Below are 19,177 nucleotides of genomic sequence, written 5' to 3' on the forward strand. Positions count from 1 at the left end.
TGAGCCCGCGGTCATGCTGGCAACCTTGGGGTTTCAACTATGGATCCTCTGCATCCCAGTCCGATGCTTATCACTGTGCTGCTACCTGGTCAGGGTAATCACAAATAATTTTAACAGAATATACAACAGCAGAATCCGGATATTTGAAATTAGAAAGGTTATAAATAGGTGGTCTTATTACTAACAAAACAAGTGTTGTGTCAAATAGTATTAGTTGAGCCAAGTGTGTCAGTAGTGCTTTATTTCTGAATCATTTCAGTTCCAGCTTTACAACCTAAAAGTTGACTAAATCAATGCAAAAACCCCTAAAACCAAAAATATTTTGTTTGGTCTTGAATTGTTACTCTGCCCGGCCATAGAAGGCACAGTAATCTCAAATGAGAAGAATTTCCTTCATTTTTTGTTATATAGAGCAATAAATCCAAAATATTTATGAATTCCAAGTTTATGTAAAGATGCGAATTCTTGCCTTTAATGAACTTAGAGTCAAGTGGGAAATATCCAGTGAAAGACAAATTATATTCTGAGTAGGACATATACAGGGTATAATTGTAGGGTTCTATAAAAGGAATCATCCTATGTGCAACCCAGAATAGCTTTGAGTTAGTGCTCAAAAATTCCCCCACAAAGATAGTTTCCTGAGAAGATGGAGATATGATGGCTTTATATTTCAGGAGAATATTTGCTATAAAAATGTTATGCAATATTTGAATCATTTATCTTTAAATAAGTTTATCAGATTGTTTTCAAGTGACAGAGAAAGGGAGTCTATGGAGGGGACCCCAAAGATGACTAAATAAGAATCTGATAGCATTAAAGTAAACATTAGGTTAAACTTAGACTGCACTTGCCAGAGATGGACACTCTTAAAAGTCTTCTTCCAGATTCCTTATATATTCCTTTAAAAGGGTAAAAGAAAGAAAAAAAATCAAAGATATTAAAATTTATAGCAGATCCAAACTCCAAATAATTAAGACATCTAAAGATAATTTTTTAAATGCCAATCCTAAAATTTACAATAAACATTGCCTGAAATAATAAAAGCAATAATATTTCACAAATATTTTACTTTTGAAAATTCTGACCTAAACATCATTATGCACTCCTTAAGAGAAAAAATAAAATAAAAATTTTTTTCTATTAATTCTGAAACAAAATCCACAATATAACAACTATATTGAGACAGAAATGATCACTTTACTGGGAATGTTGTTCTGAATATATATAGAACATATTTGTACACTAACTCTATGAAAACATATTATGCACTCATACTTTTTAAAGAAAGTACTACTTCTGCCCAGAGAAGCACTTGGAGCAAGGCAGACAGAGACTGACTGACAACACAGAGCATTCACGCAGTTGTGAGGTATGAGTTAATATACTAACCCAGCTGGGAGGATGCCTGAGAGAGTTTCACGTCCACAAGGTAGATGGAGCAAATGCGAGTATTATAAAGCACAATGTGTCTCTTCTCTCATTGAGTTTCCCAGTTACAATGAGTGCTTTCTCTATAAACTGAATTTAATCCCTCTCATGTAAATTATGATCACTTATAGATATTTTAAAGGGGAAGGCATAGTTTATTGCTCTCCAATGGAGTTTATGGGTGTTATTCAATATGGGCACAGATTACAAAGATAATTGTTTGCATACTAAAGAAACAAACGTTAAGAAAGAATTTCAACATCTCCAGATAATCTGGTACTTAAAGGATTATCTTGTCCCAATTATGCTGTCCAGCGGGAGCACAGGGACCTAAAGAAGACAGAGACTGATAACATGGCCACTGCCGAAGACCATGGATGCTTTAATAAAAGTGGAGATTAACCTCAAATATCAACAAACTTTATCTAAATCAGAGCTTCCCAGCTATCCTTGTATTTTATGTCATTTGTGTGGACTGCAGAGTCTTCAAATCTCTTTCCTGTTGGGATCCATGGGAGTCCAAAAAGACCAGAGTAACAGTGTTTATTGAAAGGAAGAAAGGAACCCTGCCGGGCACTTCTCCTGGGGAGAAGAACACCGGTTACAGACTGGGGGTGAATTTTATAGCATTTTGGGAGAGCCCGAGGTTGGTACTGAGTCAAAAGTTCTGGTATGTTCCCTTTTACGGTTTTAGGATTTCAGCTTTCTGGAATGCTCCTTCTTGGGCAGTTGATCAGCTTTCTGGAATTTTTCTGCCCCAGGGGTGATTATCCAAAGTAAGGGTGAGGTCAGGCAGCCAGGTGGGACAACAAAAGGGCAGTTGGAGTTCCATATATCTATCATTTCCAAGTGAAAAAAGTATTTAAAAATAGTTCTATATAATAGTCAAGGGAGAAGTCAGAGCTTGAGCCAAGATCTCTATTGTAGCCCCAGTGGCCTTTCCCTATAGTCTTGAAACCTAGGAATCTCGCTGTGGGGGAGGGGTGTCCAGAATAAATCACCCCCCCAAAACGAACCTCTTTGGTATGCAGATTATTTTAATCTAAAAGCTGAAAATACTTTTAGCTTCAGGCTCAAGAGAAATTTATTCCCCTCCCTTTAGCTACCTAGAAGAACCTGAATTAAAGGCCTTGATCATAATAACAGAGTATTAACTATATCCTTTGGTCTACCTACATGTCAGAGAAAAATTTCATTTACTAAACATCTGCTCTTTTTATGCTCCTGCAATGACCTTTTGAAACATCTAAGGCACATGACCTTATCTCTAGCTCAGGATGTCTTCTCTACCCATGTTTCCTTTCTATCTCTGAACCTCTCCTGCATGTGGGATCTCTGCCTTTCTTATGTATTAGGGTTCCTATTCATAGATCTGTATTAAATTTGTTTTTTTTTCTCTTGCTAATCTATCTCATCCGTATGATTATTAGGCCAGCCAGAAGAACTTTGAGGGAGAGGAAAGTCTGTTTCTCTCCTACATCATGAAAACATAAAAACATAAGAGCTCTAATGTTGTAAGATAGTCCATCGTTTTTATTGTCCTGTACTCACTAGGGAAGCAAGGTTTTGTTTGCTTACCATATATTTGCCTTCCCAACATTGTTTTCCACTAGACAGTTTGATATGAACAGTTAAGGAACTATTCATCTGCTTCCTGTTCATTCTAATGATGATTTAGTTGGAAAGAAATATATTTGTCCCTATGTTCTGATTATCTTGAATTCACCAACAGAATGAATTGGATAGTTATTCAAACACTGAAATCTTCAGTTTTATTTGATTCAAAAGAGAACTAAAATCAAATACATCCTAAAAATGATAGCCTTTCCTTGCTGCATATTTTGAATTAAGAAGCTTGAGAGATATTTCACAGCAATATTTAAAACACACTCTCACCTCTCCCACTATCTCTTCTTTATAAACTGCTAAAGTAACACTGGCTACAATCATGGCATCATATGTTATGCATGATATAACAGACGGCAAATATAAAGAGGTATTACCATTACTTTTGTCCTTTGTTCTTTCAAGCCAGAATATTGCATACTTCTTTACTTTGACATTTATTGCCTTTAGATTGGTAATAGAATAGTTTGCATTGCTCATTATCTTGAATGATGATAATATTAGAGGCCGGGGAGTCTATGTCTCTGCTAAGTAAAGTAAAGACTTGGTATAATTTAGCAAAGGTATTACTGGACAATTACCCAGAATACAGTTCAAGTCTAACAAAGTTTTGTCATATCCAGTTTTAAATAGAACATTTTACTATGGTTTCTAGGACACTGTTTCGATAGTATTCACGTATACTTTTTGCTACCATTTTTTCACAGGTTCACCCTGACTATTTCAGGGGTAAAAATTACAGTGACATAATTTGCTAGTAATGGCAGGTAAAAAAAAAAAAAAGCAAACTGATTAGGTTTTAAATGATCAAGTTTTATGTTATTTGGTGAAACACATATGTATTAATGAATTTTAGTCAGTTATGGTACTAGAAACCAATATCCTACACTCTATCCTGATGTATATAACATTATTCTCTGTGAGGCATCTCCCAGTCCTTCATAGCTATAACTGGATATTCAACAAAGTGAAAATGAAAAAGAAAATACTTCAACCAGAAAGAAAGATAATTTTTCTACAGGGAGCCCAACTTAGTCATGTCAGCAAAAAACAAGTATTTTTCTATATAACGTTAGCAAATAATGCAGGGGAATAAATAAGGAGGGCTAAACCTCTAAGTTCTAAAGAAAATAATCAAGAATGACAAAATTTTAAGTGTATACAAACTTGTTTTATTAAGCATTATTTATGTTTATAAAGTAAATTTTGAATAGCTGAGCTTCTGATTTTTTTTTTCTTAAGCAATGCCATAACAATTAAGATTTAATGTTGCAAAACACTACATATGAGAAATTTTGTGCAATAGTTGCAGGTCTTAATTATTACTGAACAAAAATATTTAAGACACACTAAAGGAAAAAGTGTACTGATTCAACTTAAGTCACATGCCATCTGGATCACTACATCTTGTTCAGTGTGCATTCAACCACTGTAAATAGAACACATTTCTCAGGGCATGACTCCATAACAGATGTCCTGGGAGACATCATGCTAATGGAAAATGCTCTGGAAATTGAACTGGATGATATATCTGGGGGTAGTTTAGGTACCTAACATAAAGGTAGGATAAGCCAGTGTTACAACAACCATTCAGCCATTCATCAAAATATCCATAAACCAAATAGAATAAAAAATGTTGACCTAAATAAAAATGAATCATAGATAATGTAATTTAATTATCCACAGACTTGTGATAGTACATACCAAGTGGCTTAATCACATGCCCACAAAAATATTGAATTGTTTAATTATCTATTGCAACACAGTAAATCATTCCAAAATTTCACTTACGACAACACATATTTATGGTATCACAGAAATCTGGGTACAGTCTGGCTTGGCCCTCTGCTTCATGGTCTCTCATGATAGGGGAACCCAAGTGTTAGGAATTTGGCTTCAATAATAGTAAGATTTAGTTGTAATCAATAGGAAATTACGTAAGGGTTAGGAAACAGTAAATTAGTACATTTGCTTTTTATTCGCTTTTGATTTCTCCATAACCACCCTCTTTGAAATATTGCAAGGAGCTTGTTTCATGGAGCCCATGTGAAACATCTGGGAGGAACCTAGAGATTAAGAAAGGGGACAGACTATAGACATATTCCCATTATACTAATTTTACACATTATGCGGTAGAATTGTCTGAGTGTTTTATTTTCAGGCATAGGGATGCTTGAACTGCTTTCTTAGCCCGGATATCAGGCTTTGAAAACCAGGTTAAACACGGGAGTCCCCAGCCCTGATCGTGGAAGTGCTCAGACTTAATCCAAGCCTTTGAGAAAAATAAGAAGACCAGAAATCTTATCTTCAAGGATAGTGAACATGCCAAGGTCTAATGAAAAATAGTTCTGGACCCAAGAAAAGACATGTAGCCACATTCCTTTCCCATCCTTAACTAACCCTGATCACCCTATAAAAGAAGCCAACTGAGGCCAGCAAGGCGGTTCTTTGGACCTAAAGTCTGCTGCCTTCTCAGGTTGCTGGCAATTTGATTCAAGACAAAGCTGTGCATTCTTTGTTTGTTCCTGTGTGTGCCCTGACCAGGGATTATATCCTCAATATTGTTGTTTTGGGACTACGCTCTTAATCAATTGAGCTAACTGGCCGGGCATATAGTAAATCTGATATGGGCATATTACTACAACACAAAAAGTGGAAAAAAAAAAAAGAGAAAATAAAGACTTTTCCAGATTAAAAATATGTTGAGGGAGTTCATCACCAAAACATGCTAAAGCAACCCTGCAAATTGAGATAAAAGGACTCTAGACATTAACACAAAAGTATGTGAAAATATATAGCTAGCAAGAAAAAGATAATCATATAGACAAATACTTTATCTGGTAATACATTAAAAACCAGAATAATCTTAAATCAACAACTGACAACCCCCCAAAAGAAGAAAAAACTAGCCCAAGGTTAGCAGAAGAGAGAAAATAAGAGCTTGCAGCAGAAATAAAAAGAGAATACAAACACAATAGTAAAATAATTGGCAAAATTAAGAGTTGTTCTTTTAATATCAACAAAATTGACAAGTCCTTAGATTAAGAAAAAAAAGGGGGGGCTCAAATAGCTCATTTTAGAGATAAAAGAGAAGACATTACTTACTGACGTCATACTTCTTCTCCAAAGATTTTCTCTAATCATTCATGCGTTTCTCTTTTTAGTAGCCATTCGGTGTTTGTTTTAAAACCTTTATTCAGATTTCAGATTTCCTGTGATTTTAAATCATGCCAATTAGCATAGGCTACCTTCTGATATTATCTTTCTCCTGCAAATCTATAGCAATCCAACTCTACTTACTCTGCTTAGTTTATATAATTCATCAGAGATTTTAGAACACAACAGCAATTAACTAAATAATTAAATTTGAATAAATAAGTAAAATATATACATTTATATTTTTATGAAAAAAATTATTTCATGACGTTCATGCAATTTTGAGAAAAAGTTTTATAAATTCGAAAGTATATCAATAACATGTAAAGTTACTAAGAACATACTGAACGTTGTAAACCATATTCATACATAATTTGATGCTCATTATTTAGATTTTCTCTAAGTCATAGATCAATCAGACTATTGGTGCTGTCATTGAATAAAACATGATAAAATTTATAAAAATTATTATTGACAAAATCTATAAATCTGTTTTATTTGTTCTATTTTCTTTTTCCTTATATGTGCTTTTCAAAGTGTTTTATAACTTGCTGACATAGTTTATTTAGATAACTTTTATTATAATCTACAAAATGTTTTACATGGGTGATAATAAACGAGTTCTTGTGGACCATTTTTGTGTGAGGTAAGGAAAAAAGAGAATGATTATTTCCTGAGTAAATACAGCATATATTTTTGTACAATAAAATAAAAACAAATTTTGTATATTAAATATGTATAATAATTATTTTAGAATATTCTATATTATCAAACTTTGAAGGAAAATACTTGGAATAAACAAAATTATAAAGCTAAATGTCACCTTAAAAATTAGTTGGTTAGATATTACAGCTTGCTTATCATTATCAGTTAATATTTAAGTTTCACACCACCAGTGAAATAGTTATATTTCTGATTTCTTTATAGTTAATAGTGAAGAATATTGCTTAATCTAATATAGTCTATTTAGCTCTTGGGAAACATTTCAAAATTAGACATGTAATAAGTGTTTCGATTATATGTCCAAAATAAGTGCAGTATTAATATCACTTTTCTTTTGGAAAATTATAATATAATTCTTACAGTATCAAATAAGACAAATTTACAAGTATTAAACCTCAGATAAACAAAGATATGGAATGGTGAGAGTGCTGAACTCCCCTTCTCCATTCTTATTTTATTTCCTAGAAACAAAGGCAATATCTTCACTTTGTTTAAATCAACCATGTAATTGTTGGAATGCCCCCATTTCATTTAGCTGTTCTGTTGGCCTCTTTTGACAAAACAATCATATGTAGTTTCAATTGATATGAACACAATATGTAGGTTACCCTTCCAAATATTGCAGTTCAGGCTGCATTAATCACAACTTATTGTCAGCTGACCCTGATTTTGTTATCTAACTGCAAAATTTTTCATATGCTGGAGAAATGTGTAGGAGTGCATCCAAACTACTAATTTTTATACATATGGTACTATATCCTACATACTCTATTATAAGTTGATTTCTCAATTTAGCCAACAAAAAACCAGCCTTTACTGCTAAATAAACATATTTTTGTTCATAGTTATCTTTATACAAAGTTGATTAAGATTCAGGTATCTTATATAATGATGATATAACAACTTTTAAAGCATTGTTTTCATTTTAGAAACTCTATAGAAAAGGTATACTACCTCAAGTTTTATTGTAAAAGAAAAAAAATATGCAGAAAAACATTCCATTTCCAGTACATTTTTCTTCCTTAAATAAAACTATTTGGTCTTTTTTTTTTTTTATTGTTTTGTAGCTTCCTCATTGGTAAATAAAATGTTCATAGCACTTCTATTGCCCATAACTGTATTATGTCAAATGAAGGTAAAGTGAATTTTATGTTGTCATTTGTTCACATTTCACAACCTTGATTTCTCTTCAAAGAGAGATGAAGCTGTCACTGGAGCTAAGGATTTTTAAAACTGGAGCAAGTTAAACTGCCAGTGAGCAGGAAGATTATAGAACTTCTGTCTATTATACTGACAGAGCCTCTCTAACACAACTAGCATTTCTCTTTCGGGCCACCTAAAATTTACAGTCTTGTTCAGAGGTGGAATATGAAGGCGTTCCCGTGCCTTTCCCTTCCAGCTCTAGTCATATATAACTTCATCATTATTCTTTGGCTCAACCATCTTAAATACTGCAAACATTAGCACGACAACAAAAGGGCTGGCAACAGAGTAGTGTAATGGCTCAAAATAGTTGGCTGATCAAAGTGAATTAACTTTTTGAAAATAAAATTCAAAGGCAACTCATTTATAAAGAAGCTGTAATAAAGCTCTCTGCTGGTGATTATAAGTGTGTACTTAGGAAAAAAAGACATGTTTTCAAAATGAAGCTATTCTTGGGCTGTTATTTTAACTAAATAACTTTGAGCCTTCTTTTCCATCAAACATACAATAATATTTTCCCATATGGCATACACATATAATACTGTATTTTTACTCGCTATTTTTATCTCTTAAAAAACAATGTATTTTCTTCTTATATTGACTAAACTATCTTGAAAAGCAAGGCAAAAAATATTTGCCTCCACAAAATAAAGAGTTAAAAGATTTTGTCTTTAAGTTTTCTATCATATTTCATGGAAAATTATTTTGTTTCTTATCAAATAAAAACAGATATTACTTGAATAGTTTTGCTTATACATCGCAAATTCACAGTCACAAGTGCAACAAAGACTGTTAAGCAATGGGGCCACACTGTGAAGGTCTTTGTACTGAGAAATAAGTCATGACTTTTAGTCTCAAATTGTTGCATAATGTGTAATTTAAACCAGTGCTTTGACTTCTTTTCACCTCAGCACTCTTACCTATAAATTAATGGGGTTAATACTTTCTAACTTACTTAACCCTTCTAAACTATTATGAGAAAACTGAAAAATGGCATGAGAGCACACACATAATGAAAGTGAATATAGCAGGACTTCAGTTATTATCACCGATGAGCGTCAGTGATAGATTCTGTGATAGTAAGAACATGCTGCTGTAACTTGATACATTCTAAAGTATCACCCTTTTTCACCCAAATCAGTGTCACCCAACCACATTGCCTTAATGTTTTCCTCAGTGTGACTAAATTATATACTGTACAGGTGTTTTTCCTGATTGTAGGCTCCCTTTTCCTTAGACCGTTATTTGAGAAAACTTGTTAATTCTTTCTCTACTCCTTTGAGCTGTACATCTTTTAAAAAATTCTTATCAGTCTTAGAATCCAAAAGTGTCTTTCTCAAGATTCTGAGTTATCTCTCTGAAATGCAAACATCAAGGAAGATAGCACCTCTACATCCTGTTTTCAGTGAAAGACTCAGTGCCTTCTCTAAGTAATGAAAGTATCCCCTGTCATAAAAATAGCAGAATGTTTAGTAATGTCACCCATTAATAAATCTAAGTGGCTTATGATCTTGTCCCAGCTCTTAAAAACCCTGTATTTTTTTTTTGTTTGTTTCAGTGGTGTTGAACTCACACTACGTTCTGACCTCTATCTCCTATTGCCATAGCCTTGAATGATGTCTTTCCCGCTTGTTTAAATGTTTCTGAGACAATTTTGCTTTGATTAACACCTCAAGAGCTTTACCAATGACTGTTATAGCTAAGCTAATGTGGTCTTTTGTGTAGGTCAATATGGCTGAATCTAGCAGTGAGAACAAGGGGCAGTAACAAAAGAGTTCACTCATTTATTAATATAATGAATGTAAAAACCCAGACTGGTGATTTCATTGTCTGGAATATTTGGAGTGTGCCAATGAATAAACATTCATAACATTAGTTATAGAGTTTTGTGCATTTTATTTATTTATTTTATTTTTATTTATTTTGGCAAGAGAGAGAGAGAGACAGGGACAGACAGACAGGAAGGGAGACAGATGAGAAGCATCAATTATGCTGCAGCATCTTAGTTGTTCATTGACCGCTTTCTCATATGTGCTTTGACACAGGGGCTCTGACTAAGCCAGTGACCCCTTGTTCAAGCTACCATGTTGGGGACCCAATAAATAAACTGGGTATTTTTGCAATCTGGACAGTGTGCTGGGCCCAAACCACCCCTCATTTGCCTAGTTAACAAAGAGCTACACCTGATTCTCATTTGTCTCACCCATGTTCTCCGGAGAAGGCTGGAAGCTAGTTTCTTATTAGTGTAAAGTAGATTTGGATGGTAGGGTGGGGGTTGTCTTTGAGTTGCCTTGGAAACTTAATTGAATTGCTGATGGACCACATTTTTTCTATGAATAAAAGTGGATGTGTTTTTGGGAGCAGGCACGTTATGGCTAAGGAACAGTAGAGACTGCCGTGGCGTCCTCCTGAACCCATCTGTGTGTGTGTGTGTGTGTGTGTGTGTGTGTGTGTGTGTGTGTGTGTGTGTATATATATAAATCCCTGTCTATCATTTATTTCAATTCCATACCTTTTCCCGTTCGAAGACCCCATAATATACTCATCGTGGCTGGACAGTGACACTACCAAACTTGGGCTCAAGCCATTGACCTTGGGCTTTGTTGGTTAAATAAGCTTATAAAATAAAATTTTTATGTTTGCTAGCTTATAGTTTGCATTGGGTGCTGGGCAGTGCCAGGTATATGTGGGTCTGTGAAATTGCAAATTGCATTCCTGCTTAGGAAAAGCCGTTGTTTTGCTAGTGTTTGCTGGAGGAAAGGTTTTCACCCCAGAAAATTTTGAAAAAGGAAGTGAGAAGAAGGAGAAGAGGCAGAAAGAAACCATGTTTGTGGAGTGAGAGAGGAGAGAATGCAGAGTGCTGAGGAAGAAACCAGTTTGTACAGAGAGAGAGAAGGTGTGCAGATGGGGAGCCAGAGCTGAGGGGCTTTTGCTAGCTCTGCTGAGACTGGTGGGGCCTTTGATTCTAGGAAAAATTGGAGAAGATTCTTCTGGTTGTGGAACCAGAGAATGTGTCAGTGGCTTTGGGAAACCTGAGTGAAAGGGAAGTGTTTTCCCTGTGTGTTGCTTGTCGGCCAGTGTGAGACTTTAATAAAGGAATGGCCCAACATTCTTTGGCTCTACTGTTTCTTTACCATCTGTCCAAATCTGATGGGAACTTGCTTGTGAATGGCCATGATGATGGAGGCCCTTGGCTTTAAAGGCTTCAAGTCAGCAACCTTTGGGCTCAAGCAGTGATCATGGGGTCATGCCTATGATCCCACTCTCAAGACAATGACGCCACGCTCAAGTTGGTGAGCCCATGCTCAAGCTGGATGAGTCCACAATCAAGCCAGAGAGACCGCAGGACTTTAAATCTATGTCCTCTGCATCCCAGATCAATGCTCTATCAACTGCACCATTTTCTGGTCAAACTGTGGGCTTTTTTTTATTAATGCCTTATAATTATTATAAAAATGAGTATTTTTAAAAAGCTCATACAGACGTCTTTATTTATTTCTGTATTAAAAATGTAAGTTTATGGTTTATGACAAGTACGAGGTATGGATTAATCCATTAATTAAGGCCTTTGTCATATGTAATTAGTTGTAATCTATATCTCCTTAGGTTTTTTTTCAACCATTTGTTAATGATTATATTCTTAAATTTCACTTGTATATTGAATCTGAAAAGATACTAATGATCAAAGAATTATGCCTCATAAAATGAAACTTGTAAAGATTAAATGACTCTAAGGTTGTATAATTACTTATATGCAGAGCTGAGTTTAAGACTAAGCTATTTTTTTAAATTCTTAGGCCAATAGAGATTATTTCATGCAATCCAATGTTATCAACTGATTAATGAATTGATATGGTTTGCTACTTAGAGTAAAGAATTCACTTTGCTACTTAGAGTAAAGTGTTTCTTTCAAGAGTGAAATACATATATATTGATATATTTAATTTACTCCCTTCAAATCTATTTTGGCAACAGCTACTGCTACTGTTAAGTGGGTGTGTATAGGCCAACAAATGTTAGACACAAACTATTTGTGAAACTGTCAATTACCAAATTAAATCTTAGGTTATGTGCCTTTTTTGGGTATAATCCTCATGATGAATATTTAATTGTTTTTAGACCTAGTCACTCAAAGACCTACTAAAATGATGAGTTAATCTAAAAAAATAATTCTATTTCAGCAATTTATATTGTTAAAATAATTCTAATTCAGAATTTATATTGTTAAAATTGGCTAGGAAGTTTTTCTTGCTACCCTCTGGCAGGCAGTGGTGGGATTCAAATAATTTAACAATTGGTCCTCTGCCCTAATGAGCATTTTAAGTATAAAAAACAATATCCTGAGAGGTAGTTTATTATTTCATGCATTTAATACTTAAATAAGAACAATAAAAGAGATACACAAAACTAGATTATGTTATAAGAAATAGTTTTAAAATATTAGTGAAAAATATTAAATAATACCTGACAAAAAATAATAAAACTGTTATTTTAGATATTTCCATATTGCTTCTTGATTGGCATCCTCACTTGTAATTTTTTTCACCTATGTACAGAAAAACATTTGTAGGAGTGCTTAGAACACACAGATGGATGTTAAAAAAGAATAAGGAATGTAAATTTGTGATTTCCACATTGGGTGGCTGCCCAGGTTAGAGAAAACCCTGATTACAAGTTCCATTTTAAGAACTAGTTCACCAACCTCAACAAAAAATTAGGTTTTGATTCTGCCAAACGGGTGCAAACCTATTGAAGGCCACCACTGCTTGTAGGCCTTCAGAGCTCACTACCTCAATTGGTATTTGTGTAAGAAAGTGAAGAGCTAGTTCTGAGTAAGGTGATTTATGTCCCTCTAAAACTGAGCAAGTATGAAAGATAAATGGAAATAAGAGATTGCTTTTCAATTAATTATAATTAGTACATGTCACTTCATTTCCCAAAACTGACTCATCTTTGTACTGTGAAGTCAAGCATGGTTTTACTACCAGATAATAATCTGTAACTTAAAATTATGAATGTTAGATGTAAACAGTCATTTGTTGTATGTTCCATAAAGGTCACACTTACTAAAGTATATTCTCCATGTAATGGTAATTCTGGGTGTTGGTTGGAGGGGAGGGAAAGCCTTTACAGCCTTTGTATTTGTTAGATGACATGGAGAATAGTCATATTCCTTATTTTAAAATATCCAGTTTGCTTGAGAATGGTGAAAAATTATACTTTTATTCAATTTTAAAATGTTTCTCTTAAATGAAAATTAAAACCACAATGAGATATCACCTCATACTTGCCAAAATGCCTACAGCAATAAATCAGAGAACAACAGGGGTGGTGAGAATGTCTAGAAAAGGAAGCTTTCCTGTACTGTTGGTGGGAATGCAGACTGGTGCAGCCACTGTGGAAAACAGAATGGATTTACCTCAAAAAATTAAAAATGGATCTGTTTTATTATCCAGCAATTACACTTCTGGGTATATATTTTAAAAAGTCCCCAAAATATTAATTTGTAATATATGTGTTCACTGCAGAACTACTTACAGTAGCCAAGACATGAAAGCAACCTCAGTACACATCAATAGACAATCGGATAAAGAAAAGATCATACATATATACAATGGAATATTACTGGGTTATAAAAAATATTTCTGTTTGTGACAACATGGATGTACCCAGAGGGCAATATACTAGGTGAAATAAGTCAGATAAAGACTAATGCCATATTATTTCCATATGTGGACTGTAAAGAACTAAATAAAATTAACAAACAAAATAGAAACAGACTCATAGATGCAAACAGCAAATTTATGGTAACTGGATTGGAAGGGTTTGGGAGCTGGGTGAAAAAGATGAAAGAATTAAGAAGTATAAGTTAGTAGTTACAAAACAGTTACAAATACAAAATGTAAAGTGCAGTGCCGCGAACCAGTGTGGCTAGTAATCCCCGGTTCTGAGGGAGAACGGTGTGGAATTAAGAAAATAGACTCACTGAGAAAAGAGGATGGGTTCGGGAAGCCTCTGCAATGCTGATGGCGGGAACAGAGCGAAAGAGCCCCTGGCCTTTAAGCCAATATACAAATGAGGAAGTCTCTGATACAAAGCCACTTATCTGAGGCATAAATGGGATTCCTCATGAGAGTGCACCACCCCACATCATATAATAGTCAAGGGTGTGGGGAAAAGCTGTTTTGAGAAGATCTTAGTATTAGAAGGATGTTGTAAAAGATCTTAGTATTAAAAGGGTGGGAAAGGCTTAGTCTTAAATTAAACCTTAGGCTATAAGAACTTTGCCAGCTTAGAGCCTGTCTCCCACAGTGCAGCACCGAGAATATAGTCAATAATAATGTAATAACTATGTAGGGTACCAAGTGGGTACTTGAATTATTGGAGGGATCACTTTGTAAATTAGAAAATTGTCTAACCTTTATGCTGTACACCAGAAACTAATATAAAATGATATTAAATGTCAACTATAATTAAAAATAATATTAAAATGTTTCTTTAAACCACAATGAGACACCACTTCGCACCTGTCTGAATGGCGTTCATTAACAAATCCACATACTGTACACTAACTGCTGACGAGGGTGTGGAAAAAAAGGAACCCTCCTGGGTAGTTTGTGGGAGTGCAGACTTGTGCAGCCACTGTAGAGGACAGTATGGCATTTCCTCAAAAAATTGAAAATGGAACTGCCTTTTGACCCAGCTATCCCACTTTTAAGAATATATCCTAAAATACCAAATCATTGTTTCAAAAGAAGATATGCTCCCCCATGTTTATTGCAGCATTGTTTACGATACCCAAAATCTGGAAACAGTCCAAGTGTCCGTCAGTGGACGAGTGGATTAAATAGCAGTGGTACATATATGCACAATGGAATACTATGTGGCTGTGTAAAAGAAGGAAATTTTACCATTTGTGATGGTATAGAATCTATAGATGGACCTGGAGATTATGTTAAGTGAAATAAGCCAGGCAGAGAAAGACAAATATCATATGATCTCACTTATATGTGGAATTTAATGAACAAAGTGAACTGAGGTACAAAATAATGGCAAAGGTGTGGTCACAGGGATAGGAGGGACAGCTGTCAGAGGAAAGGGGGATGAGGGGATGGGATCAGAGAGGGTGAAGGGATTAGTGAAATTTTATATACAGAGATACAGATAACAGGACAGCAAATCCCAAAGGGAAGGGGAGGAGGATTTAGAGGAAGGGGGGGCAAAGGGGGTATAAATAACATCATGGAGTGAGGGATGAGGGTGTTATACTCAGTGTGACACTTGAATCTATGTAAACACAATAAATTGAATTTAATAAAAATTTTTCTAATATAATTTTTATTAGTAAAATATTTTATAAAAAGTTCCAACATTTTAACAGAAACAAGTAACATTTACAATAAAATAAAACAGTGGTTGAGCCCCTAGCTATGATATCAGTATGACTGGCATTCCCTTTTATTTGCCCAGTATGTCTTTTTTCACATTGGGTACTATTTGTCTACTTTTTTAGTAATGAAATCATGTGTGAATAAATATATAGCTATATTTGAACTGAATAAATAGTTCAGAAAAGCTGTTTCAGAAGAAAGGTTTGATAACTAGCTCCTTAGGTTAGTATCTTTAAAATAAAATATGAGGGAATCTAAATGGAAATATTTTTTTACAGTGTTGGAAAAAAAAGATAAAATCTGCAGAGATTTTAAAAGGTGAAAGATTCATACAATATGAAGAGAAACAAGAGTATTAAAATCTGCAGAGATTTTAAAAGGAGCCCTCCCCCAAATAGCCATCAGAGTTTAATCACAATAATGGTGCTTCCTTAACTATCCTTATTCTTACCCTCTGTTTTGTTTACCTTACTCTTTGTGGATCATTTCATTTTTAATCTCTGTTATAAATTTTGCTCCTGACCCAACCTTTTAGTAATTGAATACATTAAGGTTGACTAGTAATACTCAGAGGTAAATAGCTACTTTTTCTTGCTTAAAAAATTACCAGTTTCCTGAATTGTTTTATTTACCAACACAGAAAGTTCATTTCACCTGAGGGTAGATTTAGTAACAGAAATAATCAGTAAATTTATCCTAAGAAACAATTGGAACCCCATTCTTTGTTGTTGTTTTTTTGTTGTTGTTTGTTTGTTTTTGAGACAGAGAGACAGAGAGAAGGATAGATAGGAATGAAGAGAGATGAGAAGCATCAATCATCAGTTTTTCATTGCGACACCTTAGTTGTTCATTGATTGCTTTCTCATATGTGCCTTGACCGTGGGCCTTCAGCAGACTGAGTAACCCCTTCCTCAAGCCAGCGACCTTGGGTCCAAGCTGGTGAGCTTTCCTCAAACCAGCCCACATTCAAGCTGGTGACCTCGGGGTCTCAAATCTGGGTCCTCAGCATCCCAGTCTGACACTCTATCTACTGCGCCACCGCCTGGTCAGGCTAGAACCCCATTCTTATTTATGCTTTTTCCCCTAGTGGCAAAATTTTGTAGCTCAACTTTTAGCTCTGAGGTAACCTGACACATATTGGAGGTCAACTCTGAGCTTTCGGTGAAAATGTAAATTGCCCAATATTTTTAACACATATTTGATTATTAATTCAACCTGGATACACATCCAGCTTCAAAGAGTTCGAAGGTTACATGAGGAAGTTTTGTGGGGTTCTCAATTTTGGGAGGGTCACCTGGAAATATTCTTCTGAAAATAAGAAAAGTCACTGTTAGAAGTGCAAAGTGCTATTAAAATGTACAAAATTTCTTGAATTCCAGGTCTCTCTTGGTATGTCTCTTTGTTAGAATGAGAATTAAAAAAGCTTTGTTCACCTCTACCCTCCAAATCCCCCCAAAGTTGCTCACGAAAACGGTGTGACGGCAGGAAATTGAGTACAATTACACTGAAGTTTTAGGTAATGTCAAAGCAAAGACTGTACCAGACAAAATTAATCAGTCTAGAAAGGCCTTATTTAAAGCTACTGCCATGGGAAGGGAGGGTATATGAAATCTGAATTCAGCTCTGTTGAGTCAAAGGGCAGGAGCGTTTTTAAGTGCTGGCGAGAATGCTGGAGGACTTTAGGGAGGGTATTAAATTGATCAGAGGAATATTTCCAGTACTTTGAGTCATTCCTGATTTTGAAAATGATTTTCTCTGTGATTAGACCATCTGTGTTTGCTAATTGAAGGTAGGTTTCTACCCTCCCACAGAAAGGGGAAGATATAGCACTATTTTCCTTTATATTTTAAAAGATAGCCCTTAGGTCCTTGAGGAAAACATCTGGGTTTTAACACTGGCAAGAAGCTTTAAAAAATATTTACAATTCAATTTTTTGAAAAGAAAATGCTTAAAGAAATGGGAGGTCCAGGATTAGAGTTAAGAAGAAGCAGGCCCTGGCTGGATGCTGCATTGGTTAGATCAGTGGTCCCCAACCTTTTTTTGTGCCACGGACCAATTTAATGTCAGAAAATATTTTCACGGACCGGCCTTTAGGGTGGGATGGATAAATGTATCACATGACCGAGACAAGCGTCAAGACTGAGTCTTAGATGGATGTAACAGAGGGAATCTGGTCATTTTTTAAAAATAAAACATCATTCAGACCTTCAATATAAATAAAACTGAAATAATGTAAGTTCTTTATTCTTTCTCTGCAGACCGGTACCAAATGGCCCACCGACCAGTTCCGGTCCGCGGCCCCGGGGGTTGGGGACCACTAGGTTAGACCCTTGTCCCAAAGTGCAGAGGTTGCCATTTTGATCCTGGTTAGGGCACATACAAGAACAGATGTTCCTGCCTTTCTCCTGCTCTTTCCTTTCCTCATGCTAAAGAGTAAAATAAACATATAAAAAGAGGAGAAGAAGAAGAAGACGACGACGACTGGGTAGTACAGTTGGCTGGAGTGTCATTCTCATGAACCAAGTTTGTGGTTCCATCTCTGTTCAGGGCACAAACCAGAAGCAACCAGTGAAGGCAAAACAAAATGGAATAACAAATCAGTGACTCTCCCTCTCTCTCTCTCATCCTCTGTAAAGCCAATCAATAAAAAACTAAAAAAAATAAAATAAAAGAAGACTATCTAAAGGGACCAAGAATAATATTAAACCATTGGTAAATATATTAAAATACTGCAGGGCATAAAGAACAACTAAGTTGTTTGAAGATATATTAGTCCTTTAGAGAATTTCAGAAAAGGTAATAGTATTTTCCTAAGTGTTCTTTTCTGCAATCATTGTAATACAGTCTTGGCTGGATCTGGTTGATTTGGACCAACAATTCCTTTGCTGAACTGAAAATTTGTGGCTTTACTTAGGACATATCTCAGCTTTGCAGTTTAGAATAGAGACCAGAGACACTTAGTTGTCAAAACACAGATGCTTAGTTATAAAATCTGTCAGGACAGGTAATTTCAACTGAAGACATGATAACCAGGAGCTTTTAAATCAACCAAAAATCATTTACATCTCTTTTGTTATTCTACTGAACATAGTTTAAGTATAGAAGTCACTGTATAGTTTCTTTTGAACAAAAGGATGTTTAAGAAAATTAATGTATTCATTTTTTTTAATTTTTATTTATTTATTTTAGTGAGGAGAGAGAGAGAGAGAGAGATGGGGGAAGAACAACAAGCATCAACTCATATGTGCCATGACCAGGCAAGCCTGGGGTTTAAGCAGTACAAAGGAAGAAAGAAAGTGAATGTGATCGCACGACGATTTTGAAAGATAAAGAAAGAATTCGTGAAACTGTGGAAGGTTCTGCACCCATGCGATCAACAGTTATAACAAAGAAACAAAATGGTGTAGAGATGATACAAATGGCATAAAATGAACAAAAAAATTATTATATATAAGAATAATGAAAGAAAATTATGATAAAATATGACTTAAAGATTTTTATAACATCATTTCACAGTACTGTACATATAGCCTACTCAACTTACAACCAAATCGTGTTACGATCAGTCTGTCGGAACCAATTGTGGTTGTAGGTCGAGCACTAGCTGTAGTCTAACAATATTTAATTAGTTTCTAAGAAAAAAATGACAA

Source organism: Saccopteryx leptura, chromosome 8 (assembly GCF_036850995.1).
Source record: "Saccopteryx leptura isolate mSacLep1 chromosome 8, mSacLep1_pri_phased_curated, whole genome shotgun sequence".
Classification (NCBI taxonomy): Eukaryota; Metazoa; Chordata; class Mammalia; order Chiroptera; family Emballonuridae; genus Saccopteryx; species Saccopteryx leptura.